This window comes from Nyctereutes procyonoides, unplaced genomic scaffold, assembly GCF_905146905.1.
Source record: "Nyctereutes procyonoides isolate TBG_1078 unplaced genomic scaffold, NYPRO_anot_genome, whole genome shotgun sequence".
In the NCBI taxonomy this organism is placed as follows: Eukaryota; Metazoa; Chordata; class Mammalia; order Carnivora; family Canidae; genus Nyctereutes; species Nyctereutes procyonoides.
Window position 1 is genome coordinate 23,013,151 of NW_026575146.1, and position 20,546 is coordinate 23,033,696.

A 20,546-nucleotide genomic window follows, 5' to 3' on the forward strand; every position below is an offset into this window, starting at 1 on the left:
TTTATGCTAAATACAGGGAAGTTTTTCTGAATGTTTTAACCTTTAGAATGGCTTTCTGAAGGAGGCCTTGGAGTTCTTCTGTGTTTAGAAAGGTTTAAGTGAGGCTGTCCTGGAGGGATGTCTTCTCAGGTTCTAATTTTATGACATTGGCTCATCAGGATATGAAAATCTTAGGAATTAAAAAGGATTTAATTATATGAATATAGAAGAAATGGTCAGTTTTAGTGTTTGAAACTCAAGTTGCCTTTATGGTTTCTTCCTAGCATTTTTGTTATTAGAGCAAAGTATTTGCTCACTGGTAAATATTGATCATGTGTAAGAGTCCTTTAACCTTTCATTCAAGTGTGCATTATAATATCTGAAAATTCCTTTTCTCTATACTTACTCTGTTTTCTCTCCCCAAACAGGTCGCTTTTCTCTACATTTCTTTTTTTTAATTCTAGAAAACCTTAAAAAAAGGTTTTGGCACCAGACTATAGTATTCCATTTGGGCTTTTCAGTAATACCTTTTATGTTTTTTCTGCTCCATTTTTTATAGTATAACTAGACTGGCAGTAGTGGCCACAGGAACATATGGGGCATTCATCAGTTATGTGGTCAAAATACAGAGGTTGCCTATGTCAGAAGGAGTCTGGAAACTTCTCTCATTTACCAAACTTCTTATAGCAGTATTTATGATTTAAAATTAATAATGGTATTTATAAAACCAGAATGTGAACTTTGTTTCACTTTTGTTTGGGAAGATAGACTCTCCAAGAGAATTGATTCTGTGGTTTTACGCCAATGGTTCTGTTTTTTTGGTTTTTGGTTTTGGTGTTTTGTTTTGTTTTGTTTTCTTTGTTTTTGTTTTTCAGTATTAACATTAAACTACTTGAGGTGTAATTATCTTAAAAGCAAGTTCATTTTGATATAACAAAGTGTTGGGAAAAGCACTCTCAGCCAATGTCAGTGGGCAAGAAGTAGAGCCCAGAAAAGTCAATTGTCTTAGGCAATTGGAATAATCTCAACTTAGTTTTACAGTCCATGGTTTTAAAGCAGCTTTGAAATGTTTTCACAATTACCTCTCAGAGGATACTGATTCTTGGAGGCACTGAAAATCCTGCAGAGTTATCTTAGGTAAGATAATTTTTGCTGACCCCTTTGATGATCAGCTTAATTTCTTCTTCACCTCCTTTATCTTTAAGTCTTCACAAGTTAGACCCTATCGATCGGTTCTATTGATAACCCAGTAGAAATAGAAAGCAAAATAAGAATACATCTGTTGGGGTAGCTGGCCGGCTCAGTTGGAAGAGCAAGTGGCTCTTAATCTTGGGGTATTGAGATCGAGCCCCAAATTGGGTATAGAGATTACTTAGATAAATGAACATTTAAAAATTTTAAGCTCCACTGTTTCTCCTAAGGAAACCAGCATTGTTCAGATTGGATTCATCACACATTAACCATGTGTTATGTTAAGGTTCTAAAGTCCTCACCATTAAAATTTTGAGACTTAACTGTGACTTACATAGCATTATTTCATGTTAAATTCAAATTAACAAATAGTATTTTGAATATCTGCCCTAGGAACTTGAGAACTTTACAAATTCAATTTCACTTCCACTTGTTGGATTTCGTCTTACAAGTTTCAGGTTAAGTTGGACCACATTCAGTATCTCTTTCTTGGGGAAGAAGTATGTGTAGTATTTATCCTACTCAATTGCCATAAAATGATAAATTCTGTGTCTAAAGAAGTTGAATTGAGCTAGCAGTGTTAGGGCGGTTACATAACAGATCCTTCTTTGTGTGCTTACACCTTTTTTTCTTGGTGAAGCCACTGAAGTTTGGTTCAGTGATTGCAAGTTTTAGAAAAGATAAATCTGTGTTCCTTGGGAATGAATGCTTTGATATTTAACTTTTTCCAATGTACTTTTGAACCTGGAGAGTTAGATGAAAGAACAGTATACTTGAGCGATAGAAATACTGAAAGGATTTAGTCATTCAGCAAGTATTTGCCAGGTACTCCTGTGTTTGAAGAGACGTCTGTGTGGAGGCGAAGAAGGGAAGCATACAAAATAAATATGACATGGTTTCCAACCTTGGGGAGCTATAAAATCTGGTTGGTGAAGGATAACCAAGTATGAAACTTTATGAGAACAACTAAATGCTGACCAGAGCTGAATGCATGCAGTAGAAAATTGCAGGAAAGAGGAGACCCATAGGATTACCCAGGCAGATAATACCCCCAGCTAGGAGAGGACTTTGGGTCTCAGAGGACTTTATGCCAGAAAGGGGAAGGGAAAAAACACATCACAAGCAGGGCAGCTGAGCCAAGGCACAGGAAGCAGCGAAATAGAGTGGCTGCCAGATTGAGGAGAACTTGGGCAAATCGTGGGAATTCACTTCTCCCCTGTATCATTCTCTTTTCTTTCTTCCTTCACTCTGCATCAGTTCTTTCCGGGCTCTCCACAAGTATTTCCTGAAGGTGTCTCATTGCTTGTAATCAGCGTGCATATCGGTATAGGAAAGAGAAGACCCCTGCCCCCAGTGGGTCAGATTCACCTCAGATCCCTTTGGGATCCAGAGAGAACTAAAACAGTTAACTATGAGAAAGGAAGATATACCTTCACTAGTACTAAATGTGTACTTTAGTAAACACATAATGAAGCTAGCAACATTCTTTTTTTTTTTTTTTTTTTTTTTTTTTTTTTTTTTTTTAAGATTTTGAGAGAGGCAGAGACATAGGCAGATGGAAAAGCAGGCTCCCAATAGAGAACCTAATGTAGGACTCCATCCAAGGACCCCAGGATCATGACCTGAGCCAAAGGCAGACGCTTAACCACTGAGCCACTCAGTCACCCAGCTATCAACATTCTTATTGACCCCATTTTTAGGCCCAATTCAGGCACCACTGCCTCAGTACTTCTTTCTTTCTCCACCCCAGCCAGATGTGTCAACTTCTGTAAATCTCAGTAGTTTATCATTCTCGTGCAGATATCCTTCTTTTTATTTTAATGGTTTGGGTAAATGTTTCTTTCTCTTGCTGTCTTATAGGATGGTGTAAGCACCTTCTTGGCTGGCGTTATTCCTGAATTCTCAGGGAATACTGAACAATGCATGTTCGAGGCCACAGGGGGATACCACTTAAGCATGGAGTTGGCAGGGAAGGCTTAATAGAATGTTGTATTTGAGAAAGATAAGAGGTTGGGTGTGGAGCAGGACAGAGGAGGAGCCCCATGGGAGAGAGTAACAGTGGGAATAAAGGACAAAAATATGAGTTGTGCTCAAGCAAGGAGGAGTAGCTAAGTGTGAAGGGAGAATTTGTGTAGGGAGGAAATGAGTGATAAAATGAAGGTAGGTGTTAGACTGCAGAAGCTCTTGGATGAGAGAGTTGTTCATTTTATTGTGGGAATAGTGGCTCTTGAGTAGGAAAATGATATCATAATGGTGATTCTTTAATTTGTGAGGAATTTTGTGGTTTATAAAGATAGTTGTTTCATGGGTACTATGGTCAGACTGTGTGGGTTTTTCTCTTGGTTCCTTCACTGTCTGTGTGGCCTTGGGTAACTTAATCTACCTATGCCACAGTTTCCTCATCTGCAAATAGAGAATGATATTAATATCTACATTATGGGCCTGTGGTGAGGATTAAATGAGTTAACCCATGTGAAATACTTAACACAGTTCCTGGCACTTGGTAAGCACTACATATATTTATTGTTATAAACAATATTGCTATAAGCAATAAGAATTATAATCTATTTTTAAAGATTTTATTTACTTATTTGAAAAAGTGGGACAGAGATAGCAACAGAGAACAAGAATGGGGAGGAGAGGGAGAAGCAGGCTCCCCACTGAGCAGGGAGCCCCATGAGGGGCTCTATCCCAGGACTCTGGGATCATGACCTAAACCAAAGGCAGATACTTAACCAATTGAGCCACCCAGGTGCTTGACATCTCTACCTTAGAAATAAGAAAATTATAGAGCTAGGACTCTGTATTAGTTTGCTAGAGCTGCTGTAACAAAGTGCCTCTGACTGGGTGCTTAAACAACAGAAATTTATTGTCTCACAATTCTAGAGGCTAGAAGTCCAGAATTAAGGTGTTGATGGGATTGGTTCCTTCTAAGGCTATGAAGGGAATCTATTCCATGCCTCTCTGCTAGCTTCTGGTGGTCTCTTTCAATCTTTGGCATTCCTAGGCTCAGTACTTCAACCCAAATCTCTACCTTCACATGATACATTCTCTGTGTGTCTGTCTCCAAATTTCTTCTTTTTACAAATATACCAGTCATAATTGGATGAGGGGCCTATCCTACTCCAATATGACCTTTTCTTAATTAATTATATCTGTAACAATCCTGTTTCCAAATACGGTCACGTTCTGAGGTATTGGGGATTTGGACTTCTACATGATGACTTTTATAAGACACAGTTCAACCCATGACAGACTCCAAATCAAGTCTTTTGAGTCTATCACATTATGACTATTGTGTGCCAGAAGAATTGTAGAAAAGGGGAGGAATCTGTAGGTGTGTATGAGAAACCGTTAATGAGCTTCCCTTGGCTCTTCTTTCTCCTTTTTGCCTGGACCTGCACCATTCTCTGAAGGGCCACAGTGATGCTCATGTCACAGAGAGCCTTGGGATATCAGTATGTCCCTGTCTCCTGTAGGGATCTTTTGCATTTCTTTCTTCTTTCCAACATGGCAGTCTCTGGGACTTCTTTCCATTTGAGGATTGGAGTCAAAGGTATTAAGATAAGTTTAGGGACATTATACTTGCACTTGGTAATTTCAGCCTTTATAACTTTGGATGATATATTACTGTCTCAAAGTATAAGTGATAAAGAAAGAATTGAATACTTTTGGAAAGAGGCAAAAATCCAGGGTATCAATGGTAAGGATTTTACTAAAGAGTTGATTGGAGAAGAGTAAGCGGGTATATATGCAGAGGTAAGATAGAAAAGATATATGCAGAGGTAAGATGGAAAAGTTGATGCCTCTCAGGTTTATAGTTGTGATTGAGGAGGAATGGGCAAATGCGATTGAGGTTTATAAGCCACTAAGGAAGTTAGAAATATCCTCAAACAATAGAAATTGCCTGTGATGGTTAAAAAGAGTACATGCGCAAGTGGTGATTTCAGGTAGTGAAGGTATTAGGTGTATCACTGAGAGAACTAAGGGGTGGTTCCAGGAATCAAAGAGGCTCACCCCACTTAGCTTGCGGGTTGGGAAGAATGAGGTGTGGCCTTCCAGAAAGAGCACAGCAGAGGAGAGGGTGTCATTGAAAGAGCCAAAATTTCTTTATAAGATCTTTAATTTGGATTGGAAGATAACCTAAGTGACACCTGGTCTTCCACCCCTGCCCAATTTTCAGGAATTGCTTCCACATTCATTTAGGATAATACATGAGAAGAAAGTTTAGAAAATAAGATGTGTACAAAAGGAGTTTTCTTCAGCATCCAGCTCCACAAAGATAATGCCATCAGGCCGGACCCAAAGAAATAGCTGGGTGGAATCTTGTTGTGAGCAGAGGTTGGGTAAAACGGGGAGGGTCGAGATGAGAAGTGTATGCCTAGATAGGGAGATGTGGAGAACAGAACTAACGTTCCCAGAGTAGGATGCTAAAGACAGTATGAAATAGAGACGGTTGATTGACCAAGACATCCAGTTAAGCATACATGACCTTGGACATACAACACAACTATTAAATATCTGGCCATGTTCCAGGCTCTGACTTGGGGTATTTCTGTCAGGAGACTTGTTTTTGGCCTGCAGAACTGTGGCCAGCAGTTATTTGTGTGTTCTGCACAGTGATCATAGTCTCCAGCAGTCTAGTAAAGCTTTCCTTTTCCTTAGATTGTTTCCTGGCTAATAACCGTTTATAGAGCCATAAAAACTCACCATAATAAGATATTTAGCACAAAATAATAAGAGTGGCATAAGTGTATGAGAAAAAATTCATTAGAAAGCATCCTGTTCTTTTGCATTTTCTAGCTAAAAGAATTGTTATTAATACAGGAAGATTTTTTAATTTACAAATAGTACTAATAAAGCCCATATACCAAGCCATCAAATAATAATCATCATCTTTGGGAATACAGTTAAAAATGAAGACATGAAGGGAATCACCCTAAATTTCAAAACAGAACAACTTTAATAAAAGTCTTGCTAGCCCCCGACAACCAACCATCCAGCAGAAAGAGAGGCCTGGCTGGTCTGGGCAAGAGTGGATGGCAAAAGTAGCAAAATGTCCAATCCAGTGTAAAATGGGCTGAAAGTTTTGAGGTGGCATTTAGAAAAAGACCTGGAGAAAAACCCGGGATGAAAACCATCTATGGACTGTTGGAAAACTAAATGGTATACTCAGGACATAGAGTGTGATCTGAGGTGGGCCAGCACATTAACAAGGGCATGGCAAGAATTGAGGACACAGCAAGCCACCTGCAGCCTGGGACGGATATAGTGAGAGCTTTGTACCCGAGGGAGGTTTGGAAGGGCAGTGGGCATGGTGGCAGCTGTCAGTAAACTGTAATAATCGCCCTGAGTAACCTTGTAAGGGTCAGATGGTGCAGTGTATTTTACCTCCAAATGGTTTGTCCTAGTAGGCAAAGAGTTTTATTGCTGCTTTTTATGTAGTTACATTTATATAGTTATATAATTATATGTATAGTTCTTTCTGAGTTGTTAAAGGTTTACATCTTGACACATTAGTTCATCTATTCAGTAAATAATCTCTGCATGTTTTTTAAGTGCTGGGCACTCTTATAGGTGTTAGCGATAGAGCAGAAAGCAAAGTGCCCTCATGGAGCTTGCATTCTAGAGGGGGCAGCCAGGCAGACAAAAAGAAATAAGTAAATTATATGGTAGATTAGTAAGTTCTAAGTGTTATGAAGAAAACTAAAATCTGGAAAGAAGTTAGGGAATGATGGTGATTGATTTAAATGACATGGTCACAGCCAGACTCGCTGAGGAAGTGATATTTGAACAAAGGCTTAATGGAGGTGTGGGAGCAAGCCACGTCAATGTCTGGGGGGAAGCATTCTAGGCAGAAGAAACAAGCCTTCAGGTGCTGAGGAGGGAGCACACCCCGTGAGCGCAAGGAGAGCAAGGAGGCCACATGGCGAGAGTGGGGAAAGAGACAGAGCTGTAGGTCACCAAAGCATAGAGGCAACTGGGGCAGGCCACGTCATGCCTTGAGAGTGATTTTGAAGCACTTTGGTTCTTACTCTGAGTGACGGGAAGCTATTGGAGAGTGTTAAACAGAGCAGTGACATAATCTGAATTGTAATTGAACAAGGGCGGCTCTGGCTCCTGCATTGAGAATGGCCATTGGGAGGTAAGGGTGAAGGCAGGCAGACTAGTTTGGAAGCTTTTGCAGTAATTCAGGCAAGACATGGCATGGCTTGGGCATTATGGCCGTGGTGAAAGTGTCTGGATTTGGGGTGTATTTTGAGGATGGAGTCAACAGAATTGCCTGATGATTTAGATATGTAGACAGAGTGGGTATGAGAAGCAAGGGGAGTTTGGGCCTGAATTGCTGGTAGGATTGGTTGCCAGTAACTGAGATGGGCAAGTCCTGAGAAGACAGTGCCTGTGTGTCTTTGGGTTAATTACACGTATGTATCATTGTTTTACAAACCAAGTCTGTGGTATTCTGAGTTTTGATTATGATTCATAAGAGGACATTTGGAAAGTACTCAGGGATTTCGGTGCCAAAGAACTATGATCTGTGAGACAAAAATGAGAATTTAAAAAAAAAAGGTGCATATAAAAATGTTTGAGAATGTGAAGGCAGCAAAAAAATTCAGTTTTATCATTGGTGAGTATTTGAAGATTGGAAAAGTGGAAAAATACTTGTATAAGTAAGGAATGAGGAAGAGCTTCATGTATAGTGAAAAAAGCATCACTCTCCAAAATCTACTCAGTATACATACTCATGAGTATATATACTCATCCAGTAAGTGAAATTTTTATTTTTATTGAATAAGCTGGAATTATAAGTTTAATGCCAGCAAATTACTTTCCCATGAAATTATTTTAAGCCTTTTGCCTAACATCTGTGTCTTTCATTTTTTGGATAATACCTAAAGCTTTTAGGCAGTCCATAAGTCCACTACTGTATATCCTGCTGTGTCCTTTGCTTCAAAAGAAATATCCTTGGACAGAATCATTTTTCTGGGGACAAATCATAGAAAAACAACAAAAGTTGAGTAGAGAAAAAGATTTGGTGAATAGTATCACAATATTTTCTAATGGGGCAAATTGTATATCAAGACTCCTACTTCTAACAGGAATTTAGATGATTGGACTAAAAAGAAAATACCCAAGACCACCAACAGACCCAGTGATCCACTAGAAACACTCACAAAAAGGTGTTTTAATCATGAATATGGTTTGAAAGAGCCAAGGATACAGATTAAAATCACCAAAGGGAGAGGATCCCTGGATGGCTTAGTGGTTTAGCGCCTGCCTTCAACCCAGGGCGTGATCCTGGAGTCCCAGGATTGAGTCCCACGTTAGGCACCCTGTATCATGGAGCCTGCTTCTCCCTCAGCCTGTGTCTCTGCCTCTCTTTCTCTCTGTCTCTCATGAATAAATAAATAAAATCTTTTTTAAAAATCACCAAAGGGAAAAAATACATGGGGGCAGACTTCAGGAGAAACCAGGTAAGGCTTCACCTCTCTTAGTGGAATGGCACTCCTGGCAACAATATGTGACAACATGTGCAAAGTGTTGCCAGCCAGGGAAACTCACCCCAGCCTTAGTGTCCAGGGCTTTTCCAGGGGTCCAGTCATATAGGCACTCCGTGACTTCAGCTATTCAGAGTATAGCCCCTCAGAGCAAAAATAGGGAGTTTGTCATGAATCACATTGTTAGTATAAACTATCCAGTCGTGCTGCTACTACATGGCCCAAGGCCTCAGGGGGGCCTTGTATGAGGCAGATTACAGTGTATGAGTATACACTGTAATACAAAAAAAAACTTGTATGAGACAGATTATTACAAGGGCTCAGAGCTCATCTGAGCCAATCCTGAAAAGACAGACCTTCCTTAGAAATCTTGTAGATTTGCGGGATCCCTGGGTGGCGCAGCGGTTTGGCGCCTGCCTTTGGCCCAGGGCGCGATCCTGGAGACCCGGGATCGAATCCCACGTCGGGCTTCCGGTGCATGGAGCCTGCTTCTCCCTCTGCCTGTGTCTCTGCCTCTCTCTCTCTCTCTCTGTGACTGTCATAAATAAATAAAAATTAAAAAAAATATTTAGAAATCTTGTAGATTTGAGCAGTAGGCCTACTGGGTTAATCTTTTACAAAAAAAACTTGTATGAGGCAGATTATTACAAGGGCTCAGAGCTCATCTGAGCCAATCCTGAAAAGATAGACCTTTCTTAGAAATCTTATAGATTTGAGCAGTAGGCCTACTGGGTTAATCTTTTCCTGCATAGCATGGTTAGTTAGCATGGTAGGGCCTGGAGGATGGTATTAGTGTCTCTGAGGGTCATTATTAGAGGCTAAAACTATAGAACCTAATCCTGAAGGAGAATGATAGAAGGACATACCCAAAATATATACAGTTTTAGCTAAATTCATAAATGAGTGAAACTGAGTAGATTACTTATAAGAGGTTAAGTGTGTTTTGTGGTACTTAAGCCTGAGAATCTATAATTGATGTCATGACTTGTTCCATGGGCGTTTGCAGCCGGTAGGCCAGGGGAGCAGAGGAATTGACCTGCAGGAACACATGGTGCTAAGGGAAAGGAAGAAAGTTGGCCCTGAGGTTGACATTGAGGCACTGGTTCATTCAACACTAGAGGCTGAGAAGTCCCATGATCTGCTGTCTGCAGGCTGGAGCCCTGGAAAACTAGAAGTATAACCCCAATCCAAGGGCAGGAGAAGACTGTTGGTCCAGCTCAGGCAGGCAGGCAGAGTGCGCCCAGAGTGCATGCCCATGAATGAGTGGGAATTCTCCCTCTGCCTTTTTGTTCCGTTCAGGCCCTCAGTGAACTGAATGAGGCTCACTCTCATCAAAGGGAACAGTCTATACTTTTACTTGGTCTATGGATTGAAATGCTAACCTCTTGTGGAAACCCCCTCAACAGACACACCAGGAAATAACGCTTAACCAGGTATCTGGGTACCTGTAGCCCATCACAATGACACGAAATTAACCACCAAAACTGGTTAAGAAAGAAAGTCACATATCTAAAAATCAAAGGGGGGCAGAGGAGTGTTGGTTGTAGAATTAAAAATAGTTTTATCCACAAATTCAAGGAATTACATTACCAACTGAAGGCTAACGTGTACTGCCATTTTAGGGATGTAGAGAATATTTCAATCAAACATCAGATTTTTTAAAGTTATATTTAGGTTCAGAAGTGATTTTGGTCATCTTTTAAATGTCATCAAGACTGGTGTTTCTAGGGATCCCTGGGTGGCGCAGCGGTTTGGCGCCTGCCTTTGGCCCAGGGCGCGATCCTGGAGACCCGGGATCGAATCCCACATCGGGCTCCCGGTGCATGGAGCCTGCTTCTCCCTCTGCCTGTGTCTCTGCCTCTCTCTCTCTCTCTGTGACTATCATAAATAAATAAAAAAAAAATTAAAAAAAAGACTGGTGTTTCTATGTTTAGGATATTTTCCTGACTGTAAACACATGTGTGTCATTATGGTATAGAAAGTTCTATCTCTCTCTATAAATATTGGTTGATGAAGAAATAGTATTAGATTTGCAGATTTCTTAGATGTATTGAATTACTTAGAACATGTAGCCTGAAGTTATAAATGTGCCATTGAGCAGGAAGAAGGAGAAACTTCTTGGCTTCACATACTTTATATTTGTCAAAATATTTGATATTTTTAGGCTCCTGATGACTCTGCAAGGTTCTGAACACACAATGCATTGTACCTATCTTAAAAATAACATTCTGTGTGTCATAGTTTTTGTGAGCACTTCCTCCTGGTGTCATGGCACGCTTCCTCTCCGTTGGACTGACCTTGGTGGTCTCATTGAGAAGATGGTGATGATTGCTAGCTCTTACTGAACACCTTCCAAATTCTAAATTCCAGACACTCTTTTAATGTTTTAAGTGTATCAGCTAATTGAAGATCACAGAAACCCTATGAGGAAGGTATTATTTTATCCAGTCTATGCAGGAGAAAACAGGGACATGCCTAGGGATGTGGTGGCACTGAGATTCAAACCTTGAAAGTCTGGTGGCTCTGGCTTTTGCCCACAGCCACTAATCATATCCTGAGATGAGCTGTGATGACTAGCATTTTGGGGGAACTCTCACCAGAAAGTGGTAAATGCTTTATAGGTATTATCTCATTTAATCTCCCAACCGTCTATGAGACAAATACTATTTTCATCATCTGCATCTTTCATGAAGATGAAAACCTAGTAGAACTAGGTTTAGTTGGACTAGCTGGCTCGTCCAGAATCACAGAGTGATGAACAAAAGCCACTCTGATCCCCTTGTCAGTCCTTTGAGCCACCTCACCGGTCTGCCCTGGTCAATCAGTGGCAGAAAGAAAAATTATACTTTAGTTTTCATGTCTATTTTTGGTTTTGTTTGTTATTTGAAATCGTATGAGGTTATATTTAGCCACTAACTTCATTATCTTCATCTTCTTTTCTATGCTTTATATTTTTACCCAGTAATGCCAGAAAAGAGTGTTTTCATGGTTAAAGCAATTGCTGAGAAAGCCATAGCTGGTTTTGTAGAAACTTCCAGAGAATCTTTGGTTACTTACCATTTAGAAAAATTGGAGGGAAAAAAGATTGTTAATTTTATTTTGGGGCCAGCTATAGTAGTTAAATATGTTAAACTAAGGGAAAATTCCTATTCATATTTATTGTCAAAGTAATACAAGTTCTGCAGTTTAAAGTAAACCAACTCAGAGGCACATGGGTGGCTTAGTTGGTTGAGCGACTGACTTTTGATTTTGGCTCAGGTCGTGATCTCAGGGTGGGGCTCTGAGTTGGCAGGGAGTTTCCTTAAGATTCTCTCCCTCTGCCCCTCCTGTTCCTACCCCTGTTTGCACCTCCATGCATGTGCACACACTTTTTCTCTCAAACAAATAAATCTTTAAAAGAAAGAACTGAGAAACATCATTTTCCTAGATTTTTAATGCTATAATTATTATTCTTGTTTACTTTTTATCCCCATGGCTAGCACAGTTCCAGGATTTAATAGCTGTTCAATACATAGCTGAAATAATTAATATTTACAAGAAATTCTTACCCCTAACGTGGATGGGAAATTGATCTTCCAGTTCTGGAAGACAGTGCATTGGAAAACTTAATGTGTATAAATTGCTACTTGACTTAATTATATTCAACATTTTCTGAAAATAGTATCAGAGTAAAAAAAAAATTTTTTAAGATTTTATTTACTTGAGAGAGAGAGAGAGAGAGAGAGAACAGAGGGAGAGGGAGACTCAGACTTCTGGCTGAGCAGAGAGCCTGACATGGGCTTGGGACTGGATCCCAGAGCCCTGAGATCATGACCTTGAGCCAAAGGCACTTAACTGGTTGAGCCACCCAGCAGCCCCCAGAATCAAAACTTTTGAAAATACTTTAGCAATTTGTATTCTAACATCAGCATTAATAAAACCCATCAAAATTATAATAAAGAGGTAACAATTAGAAGGTGTCCAATTGTTGGACTGCTAGATAAACTAGAATTTACTTACAGTTTAAAAAGTATAACTATTTAATTTTCCTCTTTTAGACTTTTTGTAAGCAAAATTAGCTGCTTTATTAGTCTCCTCAGTGACTTTGTAGATCCTCCGCCACACCTCTACCCTGCTTTCTCTTTGCCTCCTGAAAATACAGATTTTACTTCCTTTCTATTTTCTATAACAGCCACCTTCTCAAAAGCTGGATCTTATTAATTTTTTTAATGTAATACCTTAATTAGTTTATTTTTTAAAGTAAGCTCTGTGTCCAACGTGGACACAGGCTTGCAACTTGAAATCACAACCCTGAGGCTTGAAATCACGACCCTGAGATCGTGCATGCTCTACCGACTGAGCCAGCCAGGCACCAAAAAAGCTCCATCTTAGTGGTTTTTAGTTTTGTAATAATGTGCACCAGGCATAATTCTACCACTAAATTATGCCTTCAGTTTGATAGCCAGTAAATTACTTATTCAAGTAGTCCTCTGGTGAATGGAAGATAGAGCCTTCATTTTAAACATAATTTAGGTTAACCATTCTTCTCATAGAAGGAAGTTACATAGTTATCATTGTTGGTCTAGAAAAGGATCCAGCCTCAGATTACATTGGGAGAAAATGTGTTATCTTCACAAAAAAAACTTTTCCAGAAACAATATAGAAATGGTTTTAGACTGCACAGAGCTGCACTTAACTTACAAACCTAACTTAAAATTTCTCCAGTGCTGAGTGTGAAGGTGGTGAGCACCATTATTATACACGGTGTGGTTTTGCTGTGTGGGTTCAGGATTGTAATTACTCCCTCAGTAGTGTGTGTAAATTCTTGGGGGTTCCATATGCTATAATTTCATATTGTGGATTTTTGTTTGGAAATGACTTTTTGGGGAGATATATTTCATTTCACCCTAAATAAGGAAAACAATAAACCCTCAGTAAAAGGAACTTTCATTTTGATTAAGAGCCCTTGGTTTTTAAAATGTTCTTTCTTGGCTGAGTCTACAGGCTTTACACATCAGGGAGTGTAATTTTAGCGAATGATTGTGTAGTACCAAAACCATATGTTTTCTTAGGATTTGATGTATGTAAGAATAATGTTAGATTTATTTCACTACAGAAATTTACCAAGGACATATAAGGTTTTATTTTGATATTGAGGTAAAATTATTTTTCAAAAATGTCTCCTCATTATACGTTTAATAAAATTGAAATAGAAAAGTAAGGAGCATATTAAAAATATGTACATTCCCTTAGTTAAAATATGTGGGAACAGTGAAGTAGTATGTGTGAGACCACAGCAAGATATTTCTCCTATACTTGGAAATAGGTTTCTCTGAGAGTTAATTCCTAAAATAGATCAGAGAAGAAAATGTGCAGTTCTGTTAAGATATGTTGGTGCTCTCAGGGCATCAGAGTTTGCCTGAAACCCGATTGGAGGCCTAAAATGAGGGAACTTGGGTTTCAGTAGAAGAATGAACAAGAAAGAGTTGTAGTTGGTAACTTCTGCAGCGCCTCTACCTTTCCCAGGGAGGAGGATCCGACGCCGGTGCATTCTGTAGTATGGTCTGCAGGATTGTTTTAGCTCTTCGTGGATATGGACACATCCGGTTCTAGTGTGGGAGGTATTTAAGTGTCCTAATCAGGTCACTGACTACTGGGCCCATCCATTGGCCTGGGCAAACAGGAACAGGTAATCTTGAGCTGAGCTTGGTGAGGGTGGTGGCAGGAGCTGTGGGGTATGTATATTTTGCACTTCTTTCCTAAATATCATTACAATTCCATTTTAAAGTTTTTGTTTTTAATGATATCCCGAGGGCATCTGTGACAGATGCTAACAACACAGCCTCCTTTCAAGTGAGTTATGTTGGTAATCTTGACTGGTTGAGTTGCCCCAAGCCTGGGCCCTTCATCAGGCAATTATCTAGTAATTTTACTACCTGTGTAGTTTTCTGATGAAGCCAGAAGATATTTCCCAATCTGCTCGATGGTCATATTTCTTGTAAATGAATGCACTGACATTCTGGTTTTATATATGTTGGGGGAGGAGGGTTTTAGTTTTATTGATATTGGATAGCATATCCCAGGATGATCAGTTGAGATACTGATGACATTGTCTGAGCCAATACCAGACCCTCGAGGTTACCGTATCAGCTCTTGCCGATGTCCCCAAGTACCATGTACCCCTTCAATCATATAAATTTATTAGTAGGAAACACTCTCCCACCAGAGATTTTATTTTTCAGCCCCTGTTGTATCACTGGGCCTTTTGAAAGAATATATCATGAAGCAGTCACTTTTTATACACCAAGAATTACGGGCCTTGGGAGGCAATCAAACTCAGATATCATTTATTTAATCATTATTCTTTTCTTTGAGGGCAAAACCCCTGACAAATACTTGAAAAACCGTAAGGGTCATATGCTTTCTTTTCCAGTGAGTGTTGAGCTTACTAATGAATGATGTGTTAAAGAGTCAGGAGCATTGTGTTTGAGTTTCAGCTAAGTTTCTAAAAAGTAGTATGACCTTGCCTAGTCACTTAACATCTGTGATTCTCCTTCTTTTGCTGATGATATTTAGTTTCTTTCAAAAAATATTTTATGGATAGGTTAATATAATATATGGTTAATATAATCCATAAAATATTTTATGGATAGGTTCATCTTGTATGTCAAACTTCTTCCTTTTTATTAAAAATGTAGAGAGACCTCTTCATGTCAGGTTCTCTGCTAAGTGCATCATATAATATTTAATCACCCCATGAAGTGGGATCATTTTATGGATGAGAGAATGGAGACTTTGAGAGCATGAGTCAGTTGATCAAAACTAGCAGACAGCAGAGCAGGGATTTATTCTTTTGTCCATGCCCAGTGTTAATGGTAATGCTGTTCTCTTTAGACTTATTAGCGCATGCTATAAAAGTGGTTTTAATCCATCTTAATTTGGGACATGTTTTACTTTCTACAGGGTAATACCACTCTTCGATCCTTATATTTTCTATATTTTCTAAAGCCAGGGAAATTGAAAGAACTTTTGTGCTACCATGTGTTACATTTATAAACAGTCCCAGACCATTTGGAAACCGACTTCATTTTTGAAACTTGATGTTACTAGTCTAGTTTTCCGTTCTTTCCTTCTGAGCATATTCTTTCTGTACTTTCTTTGTGTAAGGATGGCAAACATGGGAACTTTAATGTCACTGAATATTGTTAAAAATTTGGTTAAAGAAAAGAATGTTGGCTTAGGATTTAGGAGATAGTGTTCTAGTTCTGCCTCTAAGATACTGTTGGAGTTCCGGTGGACACTAACTCTTAATACTGTTTGTCACATCAAGTTATTGTAAAGTAAAAGATCAAATATGTGAAAAGTATTTCACACGAAATTTCTGTGTGTCAGCAGTCATAATAGCTGCAGCAGATTGTTGGAACAAGGATTAAAGCAAAATAATTTTAGGCCTATTGTTACTTTGTGAGGACCTACTTAAAATAATTAGAATTCAGACATCTTGTTAAATACTTTTTGTATTATTTGGCTTGGCCTAAGCATAATGTCAAACTTGGACTGCCACAGATACAGGCAGGGCATGATCAAATTGCTATTTCAATTATCTGGTAGTGACAGGTTAATTCTTAAATGACTATATTGTACTCATTGATTAGGTCAAAATTTAGGAATGTTTTGCTTTCCAAGCTGTGTAGAGGGAGACAAAGAAAGGAAAACTAGATGAGGAAAGTTAGTGTATAGTAGCGGAAGAGAAGAAGAAAGTCTTTTAGGGGAAATGAGCCTCCTAGAGTCATTCAGAAACATCCTGGGGATTGAATTAGGGTAAACTGAAATATTAGTGGCAGTTGCCAGGGGTTACCTGTGATGTTGCCGTATTGAAAATGCCATGCTCTTGAGCTGGCCCAAGTGCAGCCTGAAGATTTAAGGGAGCCAGCAGTGCTCTACTGTGTCTGCAACACATGAACTAAGGGGAGCGTGGCTTGAGAAATCACCCATAGACATCTGAGAGTACAGACTTGTGCAGCTCATGCACGTGTGTGTGTGTGTGTGTGTATGTGTGTGTGTGTGTATGCACACGCACGTGGTGGTGGGGTAGTGGGAGAGTCAGGGCTGGCCCTTCTGGTAAACTCAGTGACCATTGTTTTACTCAGCATTTCAGCATCTCCCACATTTTAGTCGTTCAGCTACAACTTTCAACAATTTTTGCCCTATCCGTTTACTTTTTTTTTTTAATTTTTAAATGTAAATGTATTTTAAACAGAACTTTATATCTCTTGAAATCTCCGGTTAGAGGTACCAGTTATAGTTTTTCCATTGAAATAAGTTGACATAAAAGTTGTCTACCTGTGGTCCACCTAAAATGATCATGAGAAACACTCCTTTCACGTAACTTCACATCTTCCCTCTACAGAGTAGTATGCAGGATGCTGAAGGTAGAAGTGTAAAGGGGAAATGCAAAGACTGGAAATGAAGGCTTTTCAGTGTAATTTTCTGGACAGATTCAAGATGGTAAGGGATGCGTGAGTGGGTCAGTGGTTGAGCATCTCCCTTCAGCTCAGGGGGTGACCCCAAGGTCCCAGGATCGAGTCCTGCATCAGGCTCCCTGTGAGGAGCCCGCTTCTCCCTCTGCCTATGTCTCTGCCTCTCTCTGTGTGTCTCTCATGAATAAATAAATAAAATCTAAAAAAAGAAAAAAGATGGTAGATGTCTCCCTTTAGGTTATCAGCCTAAAGTAAGTTTGGGTTACATTTTAAATTTAATTATTTGTCTTTTCTTTATTTGAAATTTATTTTTAGGCTACAGGAGTTTCTTGGCCTTGTATTTCCCCTTATTAGTTTCCTAGCAGAAATTTTTCTTCTGAAAAATTCTAAACTTGCTTTGACTACAAATAACGGGGCATACCAGTTCCTCCTCACTTATTTTAGTGATGATATCTACTCCACCTGCTAAGTCCAAGTGTTAACTTAGTTCAGCCAGCATCTATGAGCTGCTTTTTCCTTGTCAAGCACAGTGCTAAGTCCTGTGATGCAAAGAGGAAGCCATGGTCCCACCTTCTGTGAGGCACAGCGTATAAACAGCCCAAACAGTTGCATTTGATAGAGGTATGTGCTAGATACAGAAGACATGAACTCTTTGGATAGATCAACAAAGGCCTTAATCGCGGGAGAGTAGTGGAGGCTGGATGACTTGAGTGCAGAATAATAGGAAGGCAACATAGTATGTGACGGGATGAACGCTACAGTCCCTTCTTCCCAGGTAGTCTTTGTGCATGTTTTTTTTTTTAATTTTTTTTTAATTTTTTTTTTAATTTATGATAGTCGCAGAGAGAGAGAGAGAGGCAGAGACACAGGCAGAGGGAGAAGAAGGCTCCGTGCACCGGGAGCCCGATGTGGGATTCGATCCCGGGTCTCCAGGATCGCGCCCTGGGCCAAAGGCAGGCACCAAACCGCTGTGCCACCCAGGGATCCCTGTGCATGTTTGTTCTATAAAATTTCTGTGGGTTCTGCATTGGCCCACATGGTAGCCCAACAAGAACTCATGTTTGAAATGTGTGGTAGCTCACAGCCTTGCTGCCCTGACCTCACATGAATTTAAAGCAATAACTAGGGACCCTTCAATAACAGTTGGCATACTGAGGTGGCACGATTCCCAAAACAACATCTTAATGAGGTTCTGTGTTTCAGAAGCAACTCTTCTTGTTCAAATACACTCAGGCATGACCTATGTCTCTGGAAGCAATGTGGCAGAAGTGGCTGGGATCATAGCGTGAGTCCTCTCTGGGGCAGCCCCCACTACCTTAGTGACTCTGGGCCTGGGCCAGAGGGTAGCATGCTACGGGAGGAGGAAGAGGATAAAACAAATCAGGTTTGAGCTACCTTTAGGGATGTGGGTGCAGAATCTGAGATAGAGGAATTCTAGTCTCCCTGTGGGTCCTCACCCATCCCCCCAAAACCCAACCTCCCACAAATACCTAGCTACACATTCAAAAACCAGTAATTGAGAGAAGATCTTTAATACTATCCATGTAGGGGTCTTTTTTTAAGATTTTATTTATTTATTCATGATAGAGAGAGGCAGAGACACAAGCTCCCCACAGGGAGCCTGATGCAGGGACTCGATCCCGGGACTCATCACGGGATCATGCCCTGAGCCCAAGGTAGACAGTCAACCACTGAGCTACTGTAGGGGTCAATTAAAGGAGAAACTTCCAATTCATCCTCACTTTGGGTACCTAAAAAACCTCCACAACGTTATTTGCATTGATAACTGCATTCCATCTTAGAGTCTGGGGGATTTAATATAGGCAGGCTTTTAAGAAAATTGTCTGTGTGGATGTTCAATGAAAAGAGCAAAAAATAAACCTCAGGGTGGAGGTGGGGGTGGTGGGGATTCAGTATTACTTCAGACCCAGCCGCGTATCTGTGTTGCCAGAGACCACACCCCTCCTCAGACATAACCACAAAGGACTATTTCTTTTGGCCAGGTCTCTGACCTCGAAGGGTCTAGACAGCCGCCTCAAAGCTTTGGGTGCTAGACATAATATGAGTAGAGTCCAAGACTTATTTCTATTTTATGTACTTTATTTAGCATGGCTATACCAATTTTTTTATTAATCACAAGTTTGACTCTTGAAATACATATAAAATGCTTCGCAAAATTGCTGCCCTTGAGTTTCATATGTAGTCTAAATCACACTCAAAAATATAAGGAATAGTAGAATTAATGGCAGCATCCATAAGTGATGCCATATTGCCTCTGTCTTGGAGATGCAGCAAGTTGAGAATAAGGACTGATCTCCAGTGTGTGTTAAATCTTTGGTTTTCTTTCTTATGAATGTGACGAGGCAGTTTTCTCTTGGAAAAATAGTTTGTGTTCAGCTGAGGAGGTTGATTTTTCTCCATCAGTTTCTCTCTTTAATAATTGAAAACTACTGTTCATTATTTACATAAAACTGTCTTTTTCTGGTCTGCTTTCTATAACCTTTCCCCTCTGAAGAATTTTAAGAATTCCCTGACTTTCCTCTGGGGGATTTTATGCCTGCTTTATCCCAGATGTGGGACATAGACTAGGCTGAGGTTTTGGGTTTTTTTTTTTTTTCTTTTTCTTTTTTAAAAATGTTCTTGTTTTTGAAAGATGTTCTTTTAACCTGTGCCACTGGAAAAAAAAAAAAAGGATTTTTAAGAAAGTTAAGCAGTTAAGAAAATATGAGCTTGGTTTCATTGTCTGACTTACTGAATGACACCAAAATCCCCTATGCAAAATGAAAAAATAGGCAGCAGTTTCAAATAATAAGGGGAAAATGCACACGTGTTATTTCAGCCTTTTGATTCTGGGATTTTATTTTCTCAATGAAGGCCCATCCGTTTCTAGCCCCGGCAGCCCCTTGTCTGGCCTTTCAATACACGCCTGCTGATGTCAGCCCAGGGAATCCATGGGCTTGGCTGCCGGTTACTCTGCTTTTGTCTACTCTCTCCCCACCTTCTGCTGACACAAAGAGGATATAACCTTACTCATAATATTTTGTCTGCCTATACTCGTATAGATGTATTGATCCTAATCCCTGCTGCAGAATGTAGAATGTTAAGGAAGCCGGGAGAAGCCAGAGTGATGGAGCCTATAATTAAGAAAGACAGGATTTTCTCTTTTTTCCTAATGACCATCCAGATTCCCAGACAACATTTCTCCACCAGCTTTTGGTTACTGTGGTTTTCATGTTCATGTCTAAAAAAAAATACCATAAAATCAAACTTTTTTTGCGTGATAAAATATGAGAACGATGCCACAGAGAGTTTGTCTTACCTACTTGAGCAAATATAATATGGTTTTCCCAAGTCCAAAGTTCTGTTTTCTTCAATGACTACAGGTCTGCAGTATCATGTTTACTTGGTTAATTATCCA

The 20,546-nt window shown here is 39.7% G+C and overlaps 1 protein-coding gene across 2 annotated transcripts in view; it reads left to right on the forward strand.

The window, feature by feature from the left end:
• DSE (dermatan sulfate epimerase) overlaps positions 1-20,546 on the forward strand; it is a 79,489-nt gene that overhangs the window by 6,496 nt on the left and 52,447 nt on the right. The gene's annotated exons all lie outside the window — the stretch shown is intronic.